This window comes from Pieris brassicae, chromosome 9 (genome assembly GCF_905147105.1).
Source record: "Pieris brassicae chromosome 9, ilPieBrab1.1, whole genome shotgun sequence".
In the NCBI taxonomy this organism is placed as follows: domain Eukaryota; kingdom Metazoa; phylum Arthropoda; class Insecta; order Lepidoptera; family Pieridae; genus Pieris; species Pieris brassicae.
Window position 1 is genome coordinate 2,725,190 of NC_059673.1, and position 25,901 is coordinate 2,751,090.

At 35.2% G+C, this 25,901-nt stretch overlaps 1 protein-coding gene across 2 annotated transcripts in view; it reads left to right on the plus strand.

Annotated features, from left to right (window-relative positions):
* LOC123714461 (transcription factor Sox-17-alpha-A) overlaps positions 1 to 25,901 on the plus strand; it is a 105,144-nt gene that overhangs the window by 24,473 nt on the left and 54,770 nt on the right. The gene's annotated exons all lie outside the window — the stretch shown is intronic.

Genomic DNA, 25,901 nt, shown 5'->3' on the forward strand with positions numbered 1-25,901 from the left:
TTTTGAGTTTAATAACTGCCTTACGATGTTTTCCCTCACGATGTTTGTCTATGCACGGGGTTCGAACCTAAGAAATCAGTAAGGAGAGTCCCACACTGAAACCAGGCTCACAAATAAGCGCTATAAGATTATCTCTACAAAATCTAAACAAATTATAAACATTCATATTACACCCTTTATTTAACAACAGCGAAAAAAAATTGTTTTTTCGATTATAACTTGCCTCAAATCTGAAGTTACATCTACCGTGAGTCAGCAGAAAAAAGCAATCTCCAAATTTGAATTTCAAATGATGAAAACGACTTGTTCCTTGGCCGTGTACCGATTCGGTTATTATTAACATAATATTATATAATATTTAAATGTTATGATGTCTGAAGAGTAGTTGTAATTGTGTAAATATGACTGGATTCGAACCCCGTACATACTACGCAATTAAACTTTCCAACTTGATAAAGTAAGAGTACTTGAAGAGTAATATGTATAATATTAAAAGAGCCATTAACATGTCAAAAGACACATTATTCAATCGAATTGACATAACCTAGTGTGAAATGCTCTGTGGACGTGAGCCGGCACACGCTTGGCCGTTTTTTAATAATTTAATTAAGTTGTCGCAGCCCTTTACAGAAGCAAGAATGCAATATTGAATTGTACAGCGAATACGGTGTTGTACTTTTGCATATTTTTTGTTTAACATATAAGGTAGATGTGTGATTTATAACCCTAATTAAACTGTATAAATATGTATTGACTGCACGTCTATAGTCTATGGTATTGGTATGCGATGTTTAACAAATTATATGTTCTTATTTTGAATATTTCTTTATTTAAACGGAAAATTACTTCGTGTCGATTAATTTGAGGACTTTAATAACCTTCTTATGTTTGTTGCGTGTAATAAAATTGCATGTAGGTTACGACACTTCATTCATTCGGAATAAGGTCTATAGTCTATGAGACTGTTATATAATTTTTAGCAAATTGTACGTTCTTTTTTTAAATATTTCCTTACTCAAACATAAAATTACTTACTAGGAGTTTTACATGAGGACTTTAATAAACTTCATGTAGCTATATGTAATCTAATGGCATGTGATAATCTGTGTGATTAATTTGGAATATCGTATATAGTCTATACTGTTATAGCTTAATGAGCAAAGCGTGTGTTCTTTTTTCAAATTTCAAATTATTGTTTTATACTTCAATCAAGTCAAGTACTATGAAGTGGTTACACAGTAAATATGGCTTTAATACATTAATGGTAAGATTAAAAACTTTTTCGACTAAAATTTCAACCATAAATTTTGTCTAAACGTATTGTTATAATTAGACGTCGACCTTTTAACTTTCTCTGGCAGGGTGTAGAGGACACGAACTCTACGCAATACGGAACAGATACACTCGTACAGAAAAGTTTCTTTTTTTATAGAATAAACAGGCAGGAGGCTCACCTGATATTGAGTGATATTCATGGACACTTATAATGCCAGAGGGCTCGCAAATATGTTGCTGGCCTTTAATATAATAATGGCCTGTTGGAATTTTCTGTCATTTGAAGAAATTAATAAAAAAATACGTGTAGATGTTATTTGCTTCAAAATTTGGGTAATAATAATACAGATAATCATACAAAATATTTTTCATACGAATCGAATTTAAAAATAAATGAAGCTATTTTTATTATAAAAAATAAACGAATAAAAAAACATCTTTGTACGCTCTAAGGGGAACATAAATTTTGTTTTGAATATTTTATCATAAATCACCGTTTTACCCGACTGTCCCCTTTGATACAATTTTTATTAATAATTATAACGGTACTCTAATACACTGTTTACACGACTGTACTATTTTGATATGGCAAGTCATTATGCTCCGGCGTGGGTGGCTAGATGCTATCGTGGTTAATGAAATAAAACTCAAATAAAAAGTACTGTAGCCAAGTGTGTACCGACTATTTCCTGTCTATGAATTACCATTTTAATAAACCCATAGAAGCAGACTACAAAAATACGCATAATATAATTTTCAAAAATGGAACAATAACAATCAAGTATTTGAAAATGGAACAGTAATAATCTAGTTAAAAACATTTAACAATGATTATTAAATGTTTAAAAATGGAACACAAATAATTTAATTTTTAAAAATGGATCAATATTGTTTCATATACAATGCGTGTTCATGCAAAGTCAAAGAGCATAGTGCAGAAAAATAGGTCAGTTTTCTGTGCATATCCTTCACCACCCATATGGTGAAGAACAGTATTTGAAAATGGAACAGTAATAATCTAGTTAAAAACATTTAACAATGATTATTAAATGTTTAAAAATGGAACACAAATAATTTAATTTTTAAAAATGGATCAATATTGTTTCATATACAATGCGTGTTCATGCAAAGTCAAAGAGCATAGTGCAGAAAAATAGGTCAGTTTTCTGTGCATATCCTTCACCATATGGGTCTTCAACAGGGAATGAAATGCCTCGGAGGCTACATCTTTTATAATATATAACAGTTATAAAAATGGTCCTAACAGTATTTGTTTAAAAATAAATCTTACATATGAAATTAAACTGAAAGTATACTATGTCACATACAACAATTTTATCTATAACAGGCTTTGACACACTACCTTATACGTGTGTTACGTTAAAGGTAATACCCAAAACTGACATTTGTAAAAGTAGAAACATGACATGTAGCTTCATATGTACCACAGACTGTTAAACTTAACCTAATTGAGTTATGATGAAAAATTGCGTACGTTATAAAGATGAAAGCTCCGAAATCCTTCTGATAATAGGATCCTGATGATAATGTTGAGCGAGTTTTCGTATAACACGATTTCCGTCCCTCATATAACGCGATATTTTGCCATAAATCGAAGACTTTCCAAGTTATATTTCTGTAGTGTGATATTTATAATCATTTTTAAATTCCATAATTGCGTATCTTCAATTGTGTTGTTATAAAATTCATCTAAATAACTTTTTCCTATAACTACCGCGGAAAATTACTGCATTACATATACAGAGCAGTATTTAGGTAGTGGTGAGTGTGAATCTAAAGCCCGAGAGCGTGCCTTCGATACACTGCTGTGCAACAATGATATTGTCATTATCGCAATACTTGATCCTACTTGACGAACACGTCTCGAACCTAAAAATCGATGACATGTGTCAGACAGCAGGTCAATCACCTACTTGTCTATGACAAAAATGATCATAAAAATCTAAAGCCAAGATCCATTTAGCGATACCACTGGACTACTACGCCACTAGATAATTATTGTCACTCAGGACTTTTGTAGAAGGCTGTAAATTTTTGAAATTGATACAGTATTTTTGTATTAACTTTCCTCTGTGTCATATACATAATCACGTGACATTGTCTTTATTCAGAGCTAAGTTTAGCTAATACAAAATGTGTCACGTTCTTTAATAATAACTTAATTGTAAATAGAGCAGGGTATTCCCGTCTTTTAATCAAATTTATTTATTTTATGCCTTATCTGTGGTTTGTGGTTATATAGAAAATATACAGTACGGGCCGTTCAAGTATTACGTAAGCGGATTTACTGCAATTTATTCCCCCCTCCCCCTCTTGTACTTAATATAATATTTATAATGTGTATACATAAGAACTAAGAAAAGTAACACTGGAGTCACACACACACCTATTCCTGATCCTGACCTAAAATAGTTATTATTTATATTACCTTTACGGCTTACAACTTATATTAATACCAATTTTCGTCACACTATATCTATATGAATAAAAATGAATCGCAATATGTGTTGCTAAGCGCAAAACTCGAAGATAATTCCAGTATTTTTTTACATTCTTTAAACTCCGTGTAAGCTTTTTAATCTAACCTACAAGTACTTATAATATCTGAATACATATTTCATGAGTTAATAAATAAAATATTTATTATGAATAAATATTTGTTTTTAGTTATATATATATATTATCTATTCGTTTAGGAAACAAAACCGATACATCTCTAAAGTAAAAAACAAAAATTAAACATACAACTAACACATTGGATATATATACAAAAAGTTAACTGTTACTGATAAAAAATAAGATATACAAAACAAAATAAAACATGACAGCAGAATGTTATTTTAGTAGACAATACCAATATCAAATTTTTAAATTAGGAGAACGACATACATACTAGTAGCTATCAGTAGTAGAAAGATAGTAGGTTTAGGACCTTAACAGTTGTGTTAACCTATTCTTACATGTAGCACTAGAGGTGTGTGAAAACTGATATATTACATACTAGTGCTGATTACGCAATTAATTTTCTGTTATTCCAATCAACATTTACACATAATACAAATTGTTAAATAAGATTTCTTCATTTACAAACACGAAATTCGCTTGCAATACATTATTTAAATAAACTATACACAAAACGTATGTGTTATAAAAGGTACCTTTGTTTGAATGATATTTAATTTATAAATATCTTGCTTAAGAATATTGATAGCAATCATAGTAATCACGTGACAATTACTAAGGAAGCACCAATCAAATTATTATTCATCAGAGCTCTTGGCCTTGGTTCATCCTTGTGTTAATTGTCTAAATTGCCCTCCTTATACAGTAGCGATTATAGGCCGTTAACTGAAGAAATGAATTGTTATGCTTGGGTTCTATAATAATGAAGACAACATGCAGCATCCTTCACATCGTTCGTGGCTTTTCTGTTGTCTGGTTGCTGATCCTCTTGTAAGATCGCGAGGAAACCGGCTTGCTTTCAATCTAAAGATCGACGGTGTATATAACAGACTGAATCTAACTAACAGAGGCAAATACTTACAGGTTGGAGCGCCATTGGTTTTCAGCGTGAAAACGTTTTTAAATTTGCTCCCATCAAAATTGCAGGCTTAAAAACAAAAATTGTGAAATAGTTTTGGCGTTGTACTTTTAAACCTGACCTCTACATCCAAAATTAAATTTTTGCCCTGGATAGCTAAATAATAAAAGGCGGGAACAGTGACGCATCGCGCGCCATTTTGAGGTTATTTTGTTGCGCATAAGTTTCGAACTGTTATAACTTTTCACTCGGACAAGCTACGATGTTCATTCAAATTTTAATCATTAGCTGTCGTCAAAATCTATTAAATACAGCTATGTCCATTACACAGGGACATTCCTTTTCTTTGAGATCCAGGGTAACCGTAAGATAATATCTAAGTAATACTTAGCTGGAAACAAATGAAAGCTACACTACAAATAGTTAAAGTACATTACATAGTACCAGTTGCCCTCCTTTTGATTTAATTATGTTAAATTTTTATATTGTAATGTATCGAAGTGTTAATAAATAAATAAAATAAAGGCGCGGTAAAGTTACATAAATCAGTAATAACTTCTTTAGCGTTAATAAGTGCATTCCTCACAGCATGTAATGTCGTCAATTGGTTTAATATTTATTAATATCCAATTAAGATGTCGTGAAGGGAAAATTACATAGAAGTAGAAATACATTAATAATTTAATATCTAGTATATAATACAACACGTTGTAACATATACAAAAAAGTTAAAATGGAAATGGGCCGGTCATATTGGCCGCATTTGTGATGGCAGATGGATCAAAAAGACCCTTAATTGGAATGTCCCAGTGGGAAGAAAGAAGATTGGGAACTATAAAAGGGATAGCGGAGAAACATTGGAAAATTGTCTCAAGGTATAGGGACAAATGGAAGAATCTGGAGGAAGCCTTCACTAATGCGGAGGTCGAGTACTGGTGCAATGGTGATAGAAAGATAGAGAGGAGACTCTTTCACTTGATATTAAGTAACATGAGAGTGAGTCACATGACTGCGTTGCCGTTAGAAGTTGAATAAGAAATTCGACTTAAGAAGAAAAGAGAATTCGAGAAAAGAGCGTACCAATTCTTAAAGTGAGACGCCCTTCGAGCCTTTTGGCAATGTAAGAGTCCGTTGCCTCCTATTACATAAGGAAAAGTTGGTACGTTATTTTCTTAAAGAAAACCGTAATGGACAGCACGAGGAACGACGGACTGCGACGTTATATTCGGACGAGTGGAATTTCGTCTTTTTTCCTTCCGATCAAATCATAAAAAGTTACATAAAACACGCTAAAACGGTATGGTACCATGTTTGTTGCCATGGTTACGCTTATGTACAAAGAATGTTAAAATGTCAACGTCAAAGAATTCTAATAAATAAAAAAATACTTTCTGATCTGCCGGTGACAATCCGGTCTTTGTAATAAATTATAATCTATTGAAGCAACCTGGAAATCCAGAGGACAAACCCCTGTTTAATATATCTTCTTGGGGTTTTTGGACAAACAGAAATATTAAATTCTCGTTACGAAATTTCAATAATAAAAACATTTTGTCAGAAGCTAATATGACAGATCGGATTTACCATTTAATGACAAGGCAATTTTGTTGCACGTCATCTAATCGTGGGTCGTCTGCCTACCGCATAATGAAATAAATCGGAGTTGTCTCTGATTAGGCGTATTTAAAATTCTATACGTAAAATTATTTTAGAAAATATAACCGCGTTTACGTCAAGTAATTTTTCGCTACTTCTTTTCTAAAAAAAAGGTAGAAAAAGCTAGATTCTTTTTTATAAGAATATAATAAAAGAACACTTGGATAAAATCTGCTCTCAGTTTTGAAGGCAAGGTACTTACTCTAGACACTATCGTCAAATACTATACACGTTTGTAAATCTTTTTCGCCAGTCGGTAGCTCATGTCGTGGTCAGCAAGATCTGGAGCGGGGAAAGTTTCCTGTTCCTGTCCAGCGCCTCTTTTACAGAGTACAGTTTTGAGGACTATAAGTCTTTCACTTAATCGGTCCATCTGGTTGGTGAACGCCCACGTGATCTTTTGCCTCTTGTGTTTAAGAGTTGGACTCTAACTTCGAAACCTTCTCTCTCTTGCCTGTGAGAAGACGCTAAGAGAATTCTAAGAGAAAATGATCAGGATTTAGCGCGCTCTTTTATGACACACGAGAGTCATTGTCTCGACTGTAATCGACCTTTAGTGCTAACTACCCGTACAGACCCGTACCACGAGGACGTCTGTTGTTCCACAACTGAGCAAAAACTGCCATTTTAAGGCCATCACCATTACGTGGAACCTGTTGCTCACTGAAGTATTTGCGAACCAATCCGACTTAGGGTCCTTCAAGAAAAGAGCTTATCAATTCTTAACAGGCCTGCAATGCAGCCGCGACCTCTATGACATTGAGAGTTTCCCATCACACTTAACATCAGATGCGCCTACAGCTCGGAGATTGCCCCGTGTTCTATAAAAAATCTGAGCTTACACTGACCAAGGCGTGGCCTTACAGTTGTGAGATAAACGAGGTTTTTTCTGTCATCCAATACACAGTTATACGAGTAGCAAAATATACCTTACCGTTTAAGGAACACCTTTCACAAATGAAAATGGTATTAAAAGTAATTAAAACGTCTAAAAGCTTATCTCAAATCAGTCGTTTATGGTGATGCTTTTATAAGGAAGTACGCTTATGGCATTTGTTTTTCGTCGTCAAGGTGTCATCAAATTATAAGTGATAAACTAATAAGGGACTTATAAGTAGGCTTTTTGCTTTAGATAAGTGTGGTGTATCTTTATGATAATACAATTGCAGTGTCCAGTTATATAATGTTATCAATGAACGTTATAATAGTTTAAGCCTAGCTAGCTGAATATTAAAAGTATTAAGAATATCCTAAGCTTAATAACACGCATCATAAACACACACATACACACCCTTTCGTACATACTTTCACACACACACACAACACAGTCAAATTAGGTGTCAGGTATTTAATATATTTTATAATAAAAAATCCTTTCGTAAATCTTTGTAGCTTGTTATAATGTATTCCATCTTTATATAATTTATGTTAGCTGTATTTAGGACGGAAGAAGTTTTTATTAAAAACATCTACTTCAACTCCTTCTGTAATTTCGTCCGTGTGGAGGTCGTATAGATATTTATTTTAAAGTCATTCACTGTTCGCTTCCGCTTATTGTGGAATTGACTCCCAGAGAAGATCCTGGGATATAACCTTCAATTGTTTGAAAACAAAGCATATTCCTCAGGATCATATGACTCAGGATGACAGTCCTTTGGGCGTCCCGTAGGCTGCTTTGCCTATCCTATAAAAATATCAGTAAAATTACTGAAAACTATAATAAAATTACAGAAATAAATTTAAAAAATTGAATAAGTTTTCGACACTTAATACAAACAATATTTTAATAAAAATTAAATTCCTAACATCTTTATTTTTCCCTCCTAAGTCTCAGAAATGTAAAGTTTTAGATTTGTATAAATATGAACAAGACTTGAAAATTAGTTTTCCAAAGAAGTTTCACTTCTGACATGTGTACTTTGTACGCACGCACTTTTTTTTTCAAATTCCGTACGAAGGTTTTTATTCCAGAAAAGCGAAAAGTCTCCGTCCAATTTCTCACTACAAAACCTTTCTCAGATTTAAATGAAAACTCGCCAGCTGTCAGCTCGTTTGGTCCAGCTGTCTTCGAGTTCTGTGACTATCTTAAACCTAACTAACTATATTTGTCTACTTAGAGAGTAGTAGTAGAGTATAATTCGAGTACTGTGTTTAAAGTGAGATATGCTCTAATGTTTGCACGTCCGAATCTAGCTTTCCAGAATTGAAGAAACCTGGAACTAAGTGCGTGCGCGCAATCTAAAACCTAAAACCTAGTTCCTCGAATATCCAAAATCCATAAACAAATTTCGCAGAACTCAAACAAAAAGCGCCCGCGCATCGGTATTCGCGACACGTCGTCAATAATAATACAATTAATTCCGTATGTCAACCGATAATATCATAGCCACCCTATTACCATGGTCATAGAGCTCAAATTTGGCTATCTAGCTATTTTGCATATCCTTATTTGAAAGTAATGAGCCCCACTTGGGAGGTAGTCTCAGAGGAAAATGTCATCTCAAATGATTTCCTCGTCTACATATGAACGACTGCGGGATATGGCAGCGCGCTTGCGAGCCAGAAACTGAGTGTTCATGGACGTTTGGCCCCCTTTAATTTGTATCTTATAGGAGGCAGCCAACCTCATCAGATGATAAGTGTATCACTGTCCATGGACACTCAATCCTAGACGGCTCGTGGACGGCCTTTTGATAAGTGGTACGTTCTTTTCTTGAACCTAAGTTGAATTGGCCGTTGAGCAGTGCTGGCCTAGTGGCTTCAGCGTGCGACTCTCATCCCTGAGGTCGTAGGTTCGATCCCCGGCTGTGCACCAATGGATTTTCTTTCTATGTACAAATAACATTAGCTCGAATGGTGAAGGAAAATCGTGAGTGAACCTTGCCTTAGATGCAAAATGTCGACGGCGTGTGTCAGGCACAGCAGGCTGATCACTTGCCTATTCAATTCACAAACAATCATGAAACAGACACAGACATCTGAGGCCCAGACCTAAAAAAGGTTGTAGCGCCATTACTTTATTATTTTAAGTTGAATTGGACAGAAATAATTCAGTGGGTAGCTGTTGTAAGTGCCAAATACAATACATATACCTTAAAAGGCTCAGTTGTGGAATGACAGATATCGGAGGAATTTGGTATTGCCTCAAGTAACAAGTAAGGGGTAAAAGGCCCCTCGTGATCTGGTGCGACGGCCTTAAGTTCTCGTGTCATTTTCACATTTATATTTCTATTCTATTCATAAGTAGTACATTTGATGATGATGTTCTGTGTACACATTTTAACATATATGACATTGGAGAGAAAAATCTTATAGAAATTTTGTGAATCGCGCTTTAAATGAGGTTTAAGTTTCTACTTAATGTAATTGATGTGTATGTGTGAAAGCTATGTTGTTTTAGGACTTAAATAAAATAAAGATTCGCGAGTACGTTACCGTACTTTATTCGTTCTAAGGCTTTCTAGGTCTTTAAAGGCGTTAAAGTCTATAAACCCAAAAGGAGGACATATTTCTATTGTACTACAAGTATTAAACGGGCACAAATGTATTCGAAATTTAAAACCGCAACATGCGCACACGCCGCAAATGATTCACGCGAAATAGGGTCAATATTATGGCTGTCATAACTACGAGTTTTTATTGTGTTTTGCTTTATTAGTTAATTAAATTAAATAATTTAACCACCTAGGTTTGAATTATAACTGTTAATAAGACCTAAATGAAATCCCAAGAATTTTTTTATTTCAATATTATTAGCGCTGTCTCTGGTCTCTTTAAAGAAAATTAAAGGCCGGCAACGCACTTGCGAGCGTTCTGTCAAAGTGAGTGTCTATGGGCGGCGGTGTACCTTAACATCAGATGAGCCTCCTGCCCGTTACATTAAAAAAAATAAAAAAAAACAAGAAATCGAAATCTTATTATGCTGGGTATCCTATTATGCTGCACGTATACCCTGCATGATAGGATTTAGACAAATGCAGGTCCGGGTTTTCAGGCTTTCGCAGAAGCTCCCGGCCTAATACTAGGAATATTTCAATAAGAGAAGAATTTATTTACGTTTAATAAAAGACGTTGTTTCACAAGTAACTGCGTGTTCAACGCTACATCCGTTTTATAATTGTTTATTTTTAATATTTAAATTTGGAACATTCGAAATTTGAAGTTGCGCACGCGCATTGAACATGAGTCAGAGACGCAATAGGGTCAACTTTGCTGTACAATATAACCATAGTTCATAACCGCTTACTGAGTTTCGATTGGTTACTTTATAGTCGGATCTAACAGTTTTGATACTTTACAATGTTTGACAATATCGCAAATATGTATATATATAATTTATCTGCATAAATTATATACAATTATTTTTATAAAATTAACCGAAAATCTTTTCTAAGTACATTTTAAAATCATAGTCACCTCCTCAAGTATGGACCGCCCATGGACACTCTCATCTCAGAAGACACGCAAATGCGTTGACGGAAAAGTATTACAATAATACTTTGTATGTATTATTCCATGTATCTGCCGCGTAAGCCTTTCGTAGGAGCATCCTAAGTTCTAACGCTGGTTGTGTAAGTTAGATACTTAATACAATTCCCTTAAAATGAAACCAATTCCATCACGTATGTATTCAAATAAATCACTGTCCGGCGAAGAGTCCAGAAAACTATTAAGCGAAGCTTACCTTTAAGGTTGAAAATAAATTCAAATATCTTTTTAATAGCATATTTACAAATTGTAAGGACTATAAACAAATGTTACTTAATTCTTATAAGAATGAATCCGTATCCACCGTATTGTCCAGATTTGGTCCCTATTTTGCTGGTTCTCAGATAAATGCCCGCTGGACAGCGTGCGCTAATGAAGAGAACGCCAAAACTAACGCCTATTTTGAGGCTGACAATTCGTACTATAAAAATGGTATCGAAAATTTTAGATTATAATTATTGTATCACTCTCGAGTCAATCAAATTCAAACCCCAAAAAATATTCTATGCTAGCCTACGAACTTTTCAGCCCACCTAACATTATGACTTCCTTATTAGTATTGTTGTTACTCAGATCATGATAACATACATATCTGTATGCCCGAAATGTCGTGGAATATTTTATGTCTGTGTAAATTAATGTAATGATTTTAATTATAATACTAATGTGTGACATTGTTCGTCCGATATAGTCGTCCTTAAGTTCATTAAACCGACCTGTTTTTGTCAGAATTATAACTTTATAAATTTGATCCCTTACGTGTTGCATTTCTAATAGCAACATGATTTAGAAAGAGAGTGTGTTTACACTGCTTTTTATTATTTAACAACGGGCAGGTGGCTCACCTAATGTTAAGTGATACCACCGTCCATAGACAATCACATTGCCAGAGGGCTCGCATGTGCGTTGCCTTTTATAACTAGTAAGCTCTTACAAATAAAAAAAAATGTCGATATACATTTAACGCGCATCAAAACGTGTAAATCGCGGTATACATGCGCCTACGATGGTACGGAGGTTTCGAGTTAGGAATACATTATTTTATAAGTAGGCAAATACTCGATAGATATGATGCCGACGACAAATTGTTATTGCGAATTAATCTATGGCATCTATCGATAAAATCAATACTTGGATCGTCCTATAAGAACATCACTGACAAGAGCGTAAGAATTCTTGAACGGCCAGCGCGCTCGCGAGCCTTCTGGCAGTGCGAGTGTCCATGGGCAGCGGTATCCCTAAACATCAGGCGAGCCTCCTACCCGTCTGCCTCCTGTAACATAAAAAATAGGTTTTTCCAACTTTGATTTTGTTTTTTGAGAAGAGACTCTTGGGCCGTGGTGTTCAAGTGCACAGGCGGTTGTTAAAGAACGCGCCTAGTTAGTACTTGTGACTCCAGAGTTGTTGCTTTCCTCAACGAATAAGTATCGCAATATAGCGAGGAATGTCAGCGTTAAAGGTACACTGCTATCGGGATCAAATTTAAATTTGTTTTTCTTTTCTATCCATAAATGTTTTATTATTATTATTACTATTATTAATATTGTAAATACTGTATATTTGTTTAATAAAATTAAATAATTGACATGAATTATATATACATACTAAAGAAGTCTCTGTATTACAAAATTTATGACAACGTCAATCAGATCAGATCAAGGAGTTATACTCAAAAAATATAAATTTGTTTTTCTAATTTATTCAACGCTTTGTTCAGCGCGATGCTAATTCAAAATCATTTATGTTTAATAATTGTATCATGCTTCCTTATTAGAATTTTATTAGTTCAATGGCATTTCATTTGTCATTCCCATTAACATTTCCCCTTATCCGCGTACATTCTACGAATCTATGACCTGTCAATTGTCACCAAAACGGCGCGAAACCGAACGTTACCCGAACATCAAACATGGCCGCCCGATTGCATCTATAACCTCAAAATTGAATGCAAAATGGCGTATTGAAATGACGCCGATTCGTTTAGCATTCCGACATGCCATAACAGAGTACGCATTTTCATTTGGGGCCATTGTCTTGGCAGATATTAGTATTGATTTCAATAAATAAATTAATCGTATGCCAACGCAAATAGCATCGGTTTGGCACGCGCCGTGAAACGAATGGTGAATTGATAAAGCGATTGTGGCTATGTTCAGCTTGGTTTTTAAAGATTTTGATGGGTTCTGCAGATAGTCCAGTTGTTTAAGCTTCACTCTTGTTTTCTTTTCGTATTATATGCTAGTACAATAATGAGGTTGTCAAACCTGCGTGGTAGAATTTAACATGTTCTTTAATATATCTATTTAAATGTCAAACCTCTTACATAGATTTAAGTAAACTGGACCAGCTAGTAACACTCATGTATCGTCTCCTCCACTCCCTCTTTAGTAACTCGAGCTAAAAGTGAGATACAAAAACGAGACTTATCTCGTATCAAAAACTCTCATATGTCAAAAATATATTGAATTATGACATACGAGATTCATAAGTCTCGTGTTTGAATTTCACAGGGGGGGTGGGTGTAACAGTTTAGTACTGGAGTCACATATTTGGGGGGAACCAATATGTCGAGGGGGTTTTTAGAGGGTCCTTTATTCAAGATATTTTATTACCGATTCTATACATTTTATATTAAGCCTCGAAACCGAACTTAGCTCAAGTTACTTAAAGGGGGTAGTTACTTCACGGAAGTCACTAGTCAACCAAACATCTAGCTCCAAAAGGTTTTCATGCTTTAACCCTACATATCAGCGGAGCTCTACAATAGGTGCATTAATATATTTTTTATTGACGCATGTCCTGCATACGTCCAGCCATAAGTTTTCATTGTAAACAAACTATTTCACTTAGTAGTCGGATAGCAATCGGAATGTAGGTATCATGATTAAATGACATTGTATTTGCTCCACAAATGTGTTTTTTATGGTAACATTTACAAGGCTTTATAAATCTTTTGGGTTAAGCCAGCACACATCCTTACAAGTTCAACCGTACTTAAAGAGGTCTATATTTATAGTAATCCTTGTTGTTGTGATAAAGTGTTGGCCTTGAGATTGTAGATTCAAATGTCGTGCATCACTGGACTTTTCTGTCAAAAGACTCGCACGCATTTAACACTGTCATGCAGTGATGCCGACTTAGGGGTTTTTACGAGGTAAATTTATTTACGGGGTAATGTATTGTTACGAGCTAGGGGATCGGATAGAAAATGCCGTAGATTTCTTCAAGGGTTTATTTCTTGAAAAATCAATGAGGAATTTATGGGCACAAAATTAATTGCAGAGATTCACTAATAACACACAAAAACACAGTCACTAAATACTTCACTTATGCACACTTCACACAGTACTTTATCACTTATATTCACTTTATTCGCACTTTATCGCTTCGGTGTTTCTCTCGTGTAATCGCATTCAAAACTAAGTGACTAGTCGCGTTTCGGCTCGCTTATATATCCCTGGGAATAATTCTAAACAATATTCGAGAACTTTCTAGGCGGGCTTGCTACTGAGTAGCGATTGCACAATTCTAGAACGTTCGCACTCTTTGTCTCTTTCGCACGTTGCTCCGTCCTTGTCGTACGGCGTTCTAGAGTGCTCGTCTAGTTTCGAGAAAGATCTGATCTTCTCTCTCTCTCTCTCGTATCATTTCGTCCTTGTCTCACACCTAGAAAGTTTGGTCTAGAATATTCCTTCACCAAAGGGGTATAACTAGGCCTGAAAACGCCTGAAAACGGGTCTCCTGAAAACTGCACTACTCGACTACACATGTTCTGAAACCGACTGAAAAAAGGTTTCAGCTTCCTGAAAACTAGGGTAACATTATGAAAATTACAATTTTCTAATATGTGATTGACCCTCTCCTGAAACGGTCAGAAATCATATTACAGCTTGCTGAAAAGTTCTCTAACTAGTGGAAAAATCTAGAAACATTGCAGTCGACCCGTCTTCGTAACACTACCCCCTCCTTAGACATGCTCGTCCCGAGCATCATTACTTCCTTTATAGGAGGCCATTATCTTTTCCCATCGAGTCTGCGGATCCTTAACAGCTGCACAAGCTCTACATTTCTTGATCCAGTCTTCTACATCTTCACGATAATGTATCCAATAAAACATTTCCTTAACCTTCATAAGAGTCCGTTTTACTCCTAAATGTCCACTAGACAAGTCAGTATGACACATTTCTAATATGTCGCGAACCTTCAATCTTGGTACAACTAACTGCAAATGATCGCCTTGAGCATTTTTCAATTTACGACATAACACTCCATTATGTAGAACTAAACTATCCCATTGAGCCCAGTAACTCTTAGTAGTGGTACTTGTTGATGCAACTTTACACCATTGTGGCTTGACAGCTGAAGATTTCATCCAGTCCAGAATTGGTTTAATGTCAGAATCTTGATGTTGCTCTTCCTGAATTAATTTACCACACCAATCTGGACTAATCGTATCCGTTCTTAGTATCCTCACTGGTTCATTATCCCTTCCATCCTCTTCGTTAACTTTATCGCACGGTCTTTGAGACACATCATCTGAACTCCTTCTTAGCTCTCTTTCATGGGTAGATAACATGTCAGAAAATTTCTTTAACTGTCCCTCTGCCTTTGATAGAAGTATTGACAGGGCTTCCTTATAGTTATCCAGAACTGTTCGAACTGCGTTCCACTCTTGTTGATTACTGGCCTGTCCGTCCACATTGATTACTCTACAGGCGTCATAACCACTTTTTGAAGAGTTGCCTTTAAAACAAACTTCCTGCTCTCCACACTTGAACATTCCTTTTTCCAGATCTATCTTACACTTATAATACTTCATGAAGTCTAATCCGATTATGCAGTCATCTACTATGTCGGCAAGAACAACCTTGTGTCTGTATAAATTTCCACCAATCTTGAAGGTTGCGATACCTTCTCCCCGATCGGTTATGTGCTGACCTGTTGCCGTAACAAGCTGTACAATTCCTCTAGAAGGGCTTTTATAAAATGTCTTCAAAAGCTGGTATCTGATCACTGTTCGTGAAGCTCCAGTATCGAGTGTTAGGTTACACTTAGTTCCATTGACTTCTCCGTCGATGACTAAGGTATTCCCACGTCTAACCTTCACATCACCTCGGAAGTCTTTCTTAGGGCACGAAAACCTCATATGCCCTACTTCCCCACAGGTGTAACAGGTTGACCCACGTTGACCATTAGCTTTTTCCGTGATAGCCCTAATGCGGTAAGGTTGAGGATCTTTCCGAATCGCCTCCACCTCCAACGCATGGGCTAGAGCATCCTTCAGGTTCTTGGGGTGACCAAGATTTACCCTTACCCTGACTTCACGATCTCTTATTCCATCAATGAAGGTTTGTACTAATATCTTGTCTGCTACATCTGGTAAGGATGCGTAGGCTTTCCTTACCAGCTTCTCTATTTCCAGGCCCCATTCTTGTAAGCTCTCATTTGGTTGCTGCACTCTGTCCCGTAATTGAGCCCTATAGACTGGCTCCAAATGTGAGTCCCCATAACGTGACTCAAGAGCATCCAGCAGTCGCGTTAGTGTCACATCACCTGTCATGGCTTCTAAAACGGTCAAGGCTTCGCCTCGCAGTCCCAACATAAGAGCAGCTACAGCCTGATCATTTGTCCAACCGTTCATCCTGCATAGAGCATCAAACTGTACCTTATAGGCCCCCCAAGAAGAAGAACCATTAAAGGTAGGTGTTTCCAGTGTCCCAGATGATTCCACAAAACCTGACATCTTAACGCACTGAACCTCCTTTTCCAACTTAAGCAAGCGTTTCTCCTGTTTAGATAACCTACTGTCCAGGTTTTCAAACTTATCTTTTAAAGAATCAGTTTTCATTGTCTGCATCTCCGCAGCTGCTGCAGACTCTGCCACAAACTTCTCACGATTCTCCCTTGGAGTAATTAGCATTTTTCTATCCCACTTCTGACACCAAAATGTTACGAGCTAGGGGATCGGATAGAAAATGCCGTAGATTTCTTCAAGGGTTTATTTCTTGAAAAATCAATGAGGAATTTATGGGCACAAAATTAATTGCAGAGATTCACTAATAACACACAAAAACACAGTCACTAAATACTTCACTTATGCACACTTCACACAGTACTTTATCACTTATATTCACTTTATTCGCACTTTATCGCTTCGGTGTTTCTCTCGTGTAATCGCATTCAAAACTAAGTGACTAGTCGCGTTTCGGCTCGCTTATATATCCCTGGGAATAATTCTAAACAATATTCGAGAACTTTCTAGGCGGGCTTGCTACTGAGTAGCGATTGCACAATTCTAGAACGTTCGCACTCTTTGTCTCTTTCGCACGTTGCTCCGTCCTTGTCGTACGGCGTTCTAGAGTGCTCGTCTAGTTTCGAGAAAGATCTGATCTTCTCTCTCTCTCTCTCGTATCATTTCGTCCTTGTCTCACACCTAGAAAGTTTGGTCTAGAATATTCCTTCACCAAAGGGGTATAACTAGGCCTGAAAACGCCTGAAAACGGGTCTCCTGAAAACTGCACTACTCGACTACACATGTTCTGAAACCGACTGAAAAAAGGTTTCAGCTTCCTGAAAACTAGGGTAACATTATGAAAATTACAATTTTCTAATATGTGATTGACCCTCTCCTGAAACGGTCAGAAATCATATTACAGCTTGCTGAAAAGTTCTCTAACTAGTGGAAAAATCTAGAAACATTGCAGTCGACCCGTCTTCGTAACAGTATTATATACTGTGTCTTCTTAAAAACGCACAATACTTTACAGTTTATAGAAACCCAACCAACAAACTTTACCTCCAAGCGTGGCTATAACTGAAATATCAATTATCGAAATAATAGCTATTTTATACTACTTGAATGTATTTTTAATAATTTGAAATATATTTATACCTCTCAATCCCATTGTACAACAACTTTAGGGATCTTAATCGCTATATAGGGGTTTTTTGAAGTTGGACCTAGGAGGAACATTATGTAGGAGTTGGCCAACCTTGACTCGTAAAATCCAGCAACGAGCTCCCATTCCCATCCCTTACTCTTGCTTAAGAGTTCTCCGGCGAATTGTCGAGACCTATTTGAGAAACGTATGTTCATTTTATTTAAAAAAAAAAGATTATTTTTAGTTAAAATTTGGCTATACATTATGTATGTCTGGCATATACATTAAGCAAGATATTAACATAGTCATAGTCGAAGTCGATTTATAGTCCGAATTAGGCAATGAATAGTGATTGAATATTAATGTCTTGTATGAGTAATTCTACAATACATATACATATGCATTCCGTGCTTATTAGTTTTTCATCGTTTCTGGCGGCCTTATTAGTTTTAAAAATGCCGTGTGTCTCATATAATCATAATCTTCATAGACAAATGTAACCAAATATGAACCACAGACCTTTAGTCTATATTTTATGGGTTGAGTATAGTACGTAAGCATTGTCTGTGGATAGTTTTCTTTTATTAAACTTTTTTTCACCGGCCAGTCTTTGTCAATTATTATATAATTTTTTTTGCTTAAACCCGCGAATTTTCCAACACAATTTTTTTCAAATTTGGAATTTACAATGTTGGCTAATTTATATTCCACTCGCACATATATAATAATACGATTGAGTTTTAACCATTAGCATATGCTAATTTGGCACTAGCAACACTCAACTTTTAGTATTTTCAATTTAGCTAATTATATATACAATTTGTAAAAATAATATCTTAGAGCTCATGCGTTAAACTTACATTGCCGACAAAAAAACCTGCCTTTATGCGCCAATATAAAAATGCGTCAAATATTCCGTCAATATTAAAATGTTATGTAAATCCTTTAATCGATATTAGCATCTTGATATAATTACAATCATAGACTAAAGCCTGAATTCTAAGACGTCAAACTATTCTAAACTTAAATGTACTTTCAGAAGCTGTCAAATGATTTTATTCTGTATGATGTTTGACATATTTGATAGCGCACCAGGCAATATTGAAATACGAATTATATTTTTTACTAAAATATTATCTGGCAATGATAATTCTGAATTAAAATTAAAGCACTATCAGACATCTGAATTATTTTGAGAAATTTTACACTATAAACATTAGTTAGATCTGGCAGGTTTTATATATTTTTTATTTGTCAATATTAACAGTTTTTCGTGGATATTTTCCTGTTTTCCTGTTAGTAATAGTACAGTCTGGATTCAGATCAGAGCTGAGGTCACGTAATTAAATATTAATAGTTTACATTACAATTGACGTGATGGCACTGAGTAATGCCTGAGTCACAGTCAATGTGGTTTTGTCAACATGACGTCTGTCATATTAAAATAAGGGTCCGTCACAGTGACAATAGTGCCAGACTAAGCGCACAACAGTCGTATGGTTTCGTAAATTCAAATTTTGAATTTAGCAATGTTGGCGAAATTGTCTTTTTTGGAGATTTTATAGCCTAGTGACGAGACCTTTAAGCCAATGGCGAACAAATCTTCAACTCGGATAATGGAAATATGCTAATTTCAGACTAGTAACACTTAAGTTTAGATTTTTGCAACATTCAACACCTTAGATAATCATGCATTTCAGAATATGTTAATAATAAAAAAATTATGTTGACGGTCGACGTGCAATATCAAGTAAGGTAGCATTATTTAAAAAATAATACTGTCTTCTCCTGCGGTCTCTACTCTGTTCGACCTTATCCATAGAAACTAAATCGGTGGTAATATAAACATACACCTCATATATTTAAATTATTTTAGTGGGGAAAACGCTTCACAGCGGCCAACTTTATTCATCCCTTAAACGAATTTATTAATCGAAAGCCCGTACATTAATTACGCTGACAGTTCTGAAGTATCAAGTATACCCTGTCTTTAATCTCAGAATATTAAGTCCATATAAACGTGAACTGACAATTGCAGTGGCCACCGCCCGGCGCCTTTGAGATCGCCGCCCGCTGACCAATAGCGACCGGCCTTGCCGACCAATGGCCGCGTTGCGCATCGATTACATTTATCTGTATTGATGCAATAAATGTTCGAATTTTGAATTTGATGTTTTGTGATATTTAATTTGCGTTATGGTCTGTGGTATTAATATACACACCGTTAAAACAAGCTAATGCGATCCAATTTTAAAATTGGATTCTTGTGAGATACATTTTTGTTCGAAATTTGAAATTAGATTATGTCCTAAACAAATAGAATATTTATTTTGCTTTATCTGTTGCTGAATATAAACTAAATTGTCGCTTGCAATTTAGCTGTATTATTTCATCATTATCTATGGTCTTTAAAGATTACTTCTCTGTTTAATTAATTCTTATCTAATGAGTTAAAAAGAAGATTTGTCTGTTTTCGCTCCACAAAATTTGTAATTAATTTAAATTATTCTCGTAAGACCTGTATAATTATTATACTTAGGAATTAAAAGTAAATTAATGAGGTTAAGATTAGGTTAATTTAGATTATTAATATGTGCTGTGTTCACGAATACAATAAGCTATGATCAAATGTCAGATTTCCGGAAAAGCAGACTATTGTAATTGCACATAAATAATAACTAATCAGAAATTATTGTAATTATATATAAGTGTTTCTTAGAAGATGGATTTGTAGAAAAATGTACTTTGCATAACCTCACAAGTCGACAATAGTTCGTATTATAAATACTATTTGACATGATTAGAACGGGTAGAATTAAAAAAAGTTATTTATTATTTGATCTGTTAATTAAATTAAAGGAATACCTTTTTGGTATAAAGTTTACTTTTTGATAGATAAGAAATGATACTTTCTCATTTTTTAAACCATAGATTTTGTTATATTTTTTTGACGACCTGCAATTTGTGTTGACTCGTATATACACGGGTACCTATATAATGTAGGAAATAGCCTGTTTAAATTGCATAAAAACAGTTTATGTTTTCTCTAAATTTCTTACAAAAAGTTCCTTATACTTATTTTGCTTTCTCATTAAAAATACAAAAACACAATTATGTAAATTGACATTCTCAATTCAAAATTCGAAGTATTATATTTCGAACACTTGAAATTTTTTAAGGTTCCTAACAGACGCAGCTCTGTACATTTTGATTACTCATTATAACTACAAAAACGCAAATATGTAAATTGTCTTTCGCGTTCTTAATTTAAAATTCGAAATATTATATTTCGAACACTTGAAATATTCGAAAACAGAATTATAACGATTCGAACAAAAACATTTAAAATCGATGCGTCGAAAGATAGAATTGAAAAGTTCAAGCGATCGTATCTGACGTTTTATCGAATTAACTTTGACTGTCCCGACACTAATTGTATCGATATCGATAAAAGGGACGGGACATCGTTGTTTTCTTATGTCAAAAGTGCGTAAGTATCGTGCAAACATGTGTGAGTTTGTTTAGGATGTGTTGAGCATATTCTTCCATTAATTACTATACACAGAAGAACAAGAACAGTGTGTCTTCTCCTTAATAGAGACTGTAAGTAGTGTTATTAGACACTTTTTATGTTAAATTATTTGTAAATTAGGTGTAACTTCCACAAAGCGTTTTCTAAGGCAGTTTTCGCTGCGCACCACCTTTATTTAGAGCCAGCTGCCCACTGAAGTATTTTCGAACCTATTCGACTTAGGGTCGAACAAGAAACTACAAGAAAAGACCGTATCAATTCTTAAAAGGCAACGCACTTGCGAGCCATGAAATTTACAACTTACAAAATTGTTATTTACCCATAGATAATATTAATATTCTATAACGTAGATAATTATGTCTGTCAATCATATTGTGTCCTTGTCAAACGAGTTCGTACATGAAAAAATTAATTACCTCAAACGCGCGCTGTATTAGCATAGGAATAAACTTGATTTCCTGCTACATCACCTGGTCGTCCATTTTGAATTGCAAATGCGTTCGAATTTTGAATTTTCGAACGCCTCCTGTGTAGGCGTAAGGTATGACTTGATTTTTTATTGACAGACTGATTTGAAGTTGAAAGTTAAATCCTCTTTGGTGCTGTGGATTCTTTTTTTAAAAATTCAAAATTATTTTATAAAGTCACTCAGTTCAATTATAAAACACTAAAGTTCTGATATGTGGTGTTTAGTACGATAGACATATCACTCTAAAAAATTGGCTCGGAGACACGACAGTCCTTACAATATTGCCTTAATAATTTGACTCATGGAAACGCGCTTATATTCTTAAAAGGCTTCGTGGATGCTAGAGATATGTTCACACAATATATGTATTTTATTTGGAAATTAAATACACCTTTTAAAAGAGAATATATTATATTTAAAATGACGCGGATCTCTAAAAAGTCACCGTTATTCGTTTCGCGAGTGGGAGGGCAAATTATAAACAGCTTGGTGAAAATTAAATAAAATTTCTTCAAGCAAAAGTAATCTTTATAACGGTATTAATAGAGTCTAACGCACAAACATTTGAAAGGTGTGAACGTCAAACACTTTCTTTGTCTGTCAACTGTCATTTGTCATTTTTTGTTTATTAATATATTCCTTCACTAGCCAATGTCCTATAATATAACAATTTTTTCAGGTAAGTCCACATTTTAACTCACATCTGAACACTAGCGGTAAGACGTTTTGGTAATACATTTAATATTTTACCGACATCAAAAAAGGAGGTTTAATAAATAAACATAAAAACTTTAATATACTGCAATTGCAATGCTATTCTATAGATAACGCATTTGGCAAACTTTTTTTATATAACGCTGACTGGGCATTCGGGCAGGAGGCTCACCTGATGTGTGAATTCGTTCGCTTTTTTTTGTAAGTCCTAAGTCGTATTGGTTCGGAAATACTATAGTGGGCAGCTGGTTCTACGTAGTAATAGTGCGCAGCAAAAACTGACTCGTAGCAATTACAAATCGTTTTGCGTAAAACGAGACGTAAAAGTTATCTAGAGTCGCATTCGAAATACATATGTTAATATAGGAAGTTAAAATATTTTGTTTAAAAGTTTGCAAATAGATTTCCGGCGCAAGCGTGGCCTCCTAGATCACGAGGCGCCAATCTTTATTATTAATAATGCGCGCCAGTCGCACGTCAAACGTGCGACAGTCGTGACGTCGGCACTTTGTGTCGCAAGTGGGGCGACAGGAACGACTGACAGACGTATTGTTAATTTGTTAGACGATTTATGAATTGAATATTGGGATCCCATTCACAACTTAACTTGAAGTTAATAGTATGCACACATAATAGAATAAATTAAAGAGTCTTAGAGTTAATATTGCTTGTTAATTTACTTTTGGTTAGTGTAAGAACTTTGGTTAGGTTTATTAGTATTTTTGTATCACATTTGACTAGCGCCTATGTCCAATTTGACAGTTTAAATTTTGGTCTTATGAAGTAAGCTACTCGGATATTAAACCTGAAGTGTTTTCGAACCAATTCGACTCGGTCCTTGAAGAAAAGAACGTACTAATTCTTAAAATGCCGGCAACGCACTGGGTCATGAGCGTCGCATATGATTTTGAACTCCTGTCCCTAAAATAAATAAAACGAAGGGACAATTAGAACAGTTCAGATATTTTGTATTTAAAGATTATTTAATGCCATGATTTACATAGATAATATGGATATACTTAAGATAAATAATGTGTAAAAAGACAGTAGGAAAAATTAATAAACATCTTTTTCAAAAAAAGACTTATTAATTTGACAACAATTCGTAATTGTTGAGTGAGTTAGTGATTGAGTGAGTGTGCGAGTGGATGAGTGAGTGAGCGGTGAATGAGTGAGTGAGCGAGTGAATGAATGAGCGAGTGAAGGAAATGTGTACATATTAGGTCTCAGGAGCATCTCCAACATTGCGTAAGGTGTGATATTATATAATCGTATTATATAATATCAATCGTATTATAATAGTCCTCTAATCGTATTTATTAAGCTATTTAATCTACTACAGACATAGTCTATTATTTATTTACTAACACTTCGTTGCATTCAGAAATATGACACAATTTGTCACACAATTATGTCTAATTAGATTAAAACTAGTGCACTGGCGGCCTTATCGTTTTCAAGCGATCTCCAATCAATCACTGTCTGAAAAAAAATTATACATCTAGTTATTAAGACAATACTAAAAAAAGGAAAGGAGGGCAAATGGCGGCCTTATCGCTTTCGAGCGATCTCTTCCAGGCAACCATTAAGTGCTACTAAGGACTAAGTATTGTGTCAAATCATTTACACATTACCTAGTCAGATTTTGTCCTGTTCAATCCATATATAAACTTTATATCTTCTGAAGCTCGTGTTAGTGGTGCCTTACAACTTCCTCCCCTCTCCTCTACGTCAAGCCTCTGCGCCTGGGTGATGGTAAGACCCGTAACTACCTTTACTTGATCGGTCCAGCGAGTAGAGGATTGGCCTCGAGTTCTTGTGCCCTCCACTCTGCAAATCACGATGTTTTTTTTTTTTTTTTTTTTTAAGTTTTTCAAGGCTTTTTGGAATTCTGCGTGTTATACAAAACAGCGTCGGTAATAAAGTGTCGAATGATTTTTTATTGTAACCGGCTTAGTATGAAACTTTTGTATAGAGGTTTTATAATTAATTATAATACAAGGTAGCCACTGGTTTTAAGTGCAGGCACGTGCGTCGTGCGACTGTCGCACGACACAGTCACGATTCTAGTTATTTCAATATTGAAATGCTTATTCATACGATAAAAGCCTAAAAGCCCTTTTTTACAATTGAGTAAATATATAATATTAGAGCAGTGTTAGCCACTAGGCTTCAGCGTGCGATTCTCATCCCTGAGGTCGTAGGTTCGATCCCCGGCCGTGCAGCAATGGATTTTCTTTCTATGTGCGCATTTAACATTAGCTGGAACGGCGAAGGAAAAAATCGTGAGGAAACCGGCTTGCCTTAGACCCAAAAAGTCGACGGCGTGTGGCACAGAAGGCTGATCACCTACTTGCCTATTCGATTAAAAAATGATCATGAAACGGATACATAAATCTGAGGCCCAGACCTAAAAAAGGGCCATTGATTTATTTATTTAAATATATAATATATGCCGCCTGTTGCGTTATAACTGATGTAACCTGAAGCTACTGAAGCTTAGTTATAATTTTTATTATATTCATAAACTACGTCTACTTTTTGGGTCTAAGTCAAGCCGGTTTCCTCATGTTTTCTTTCGAACGAATGTTAATTGCACATAGAACAGTCCTTTTGTGTACGGGGTTCGAACATGCGACCTCAGGGATAAGAGTGCTAGAGCCACTAGGCCAACACTGCTCTAATATAGCCACCACTATTGGCATCTCACTTAACATCAAATGGGATTGTGGCCAAACGTCTATGTCGGGTCTGAGTAAAAAGTTATATAAAGAGCCGTCAGCGTAAAATCGCTTTTGTAATTGCACAAATTACACAGTGAATTATGATAAAACACTGTACTAATCAATTTTAAACACTGATAACTTTAATGCTGTTGTTTTATTAGTGATCGTACTGTGGATAAAAACATGTAAAACTATAGGACAGTTCATTGTTACGTGCTTAACAAGCAGCTGAAAGACCCGTTGGCATGTGTGATGAACCTGCAACGAGACCCTAAAATGTTTCAGACATAGTAGGTGTATCAGAAAAAACAAATGATCACGAAACATACAGAAATGTTTTTAGTCAAAACCGTTTACGACGACATCGTTTAGATCAACATACCGGTTATATTGACCACAATCAAAGGTCCAGGCTGAATTCTATGTATTAGGTACTTATAACAACGTCATCGGCTGTTACGACTATCGGTTTTTACGATGATTAGTCCTGTCCCGAGTAGTTAAAAATATTTACAAGAAAATGCTCTAGTTGCCTCTTACAAAAGGTTTCATATGGAGAAGAGTGGTGAAGGAACTCCATGAAAGAATCTCAATTTCT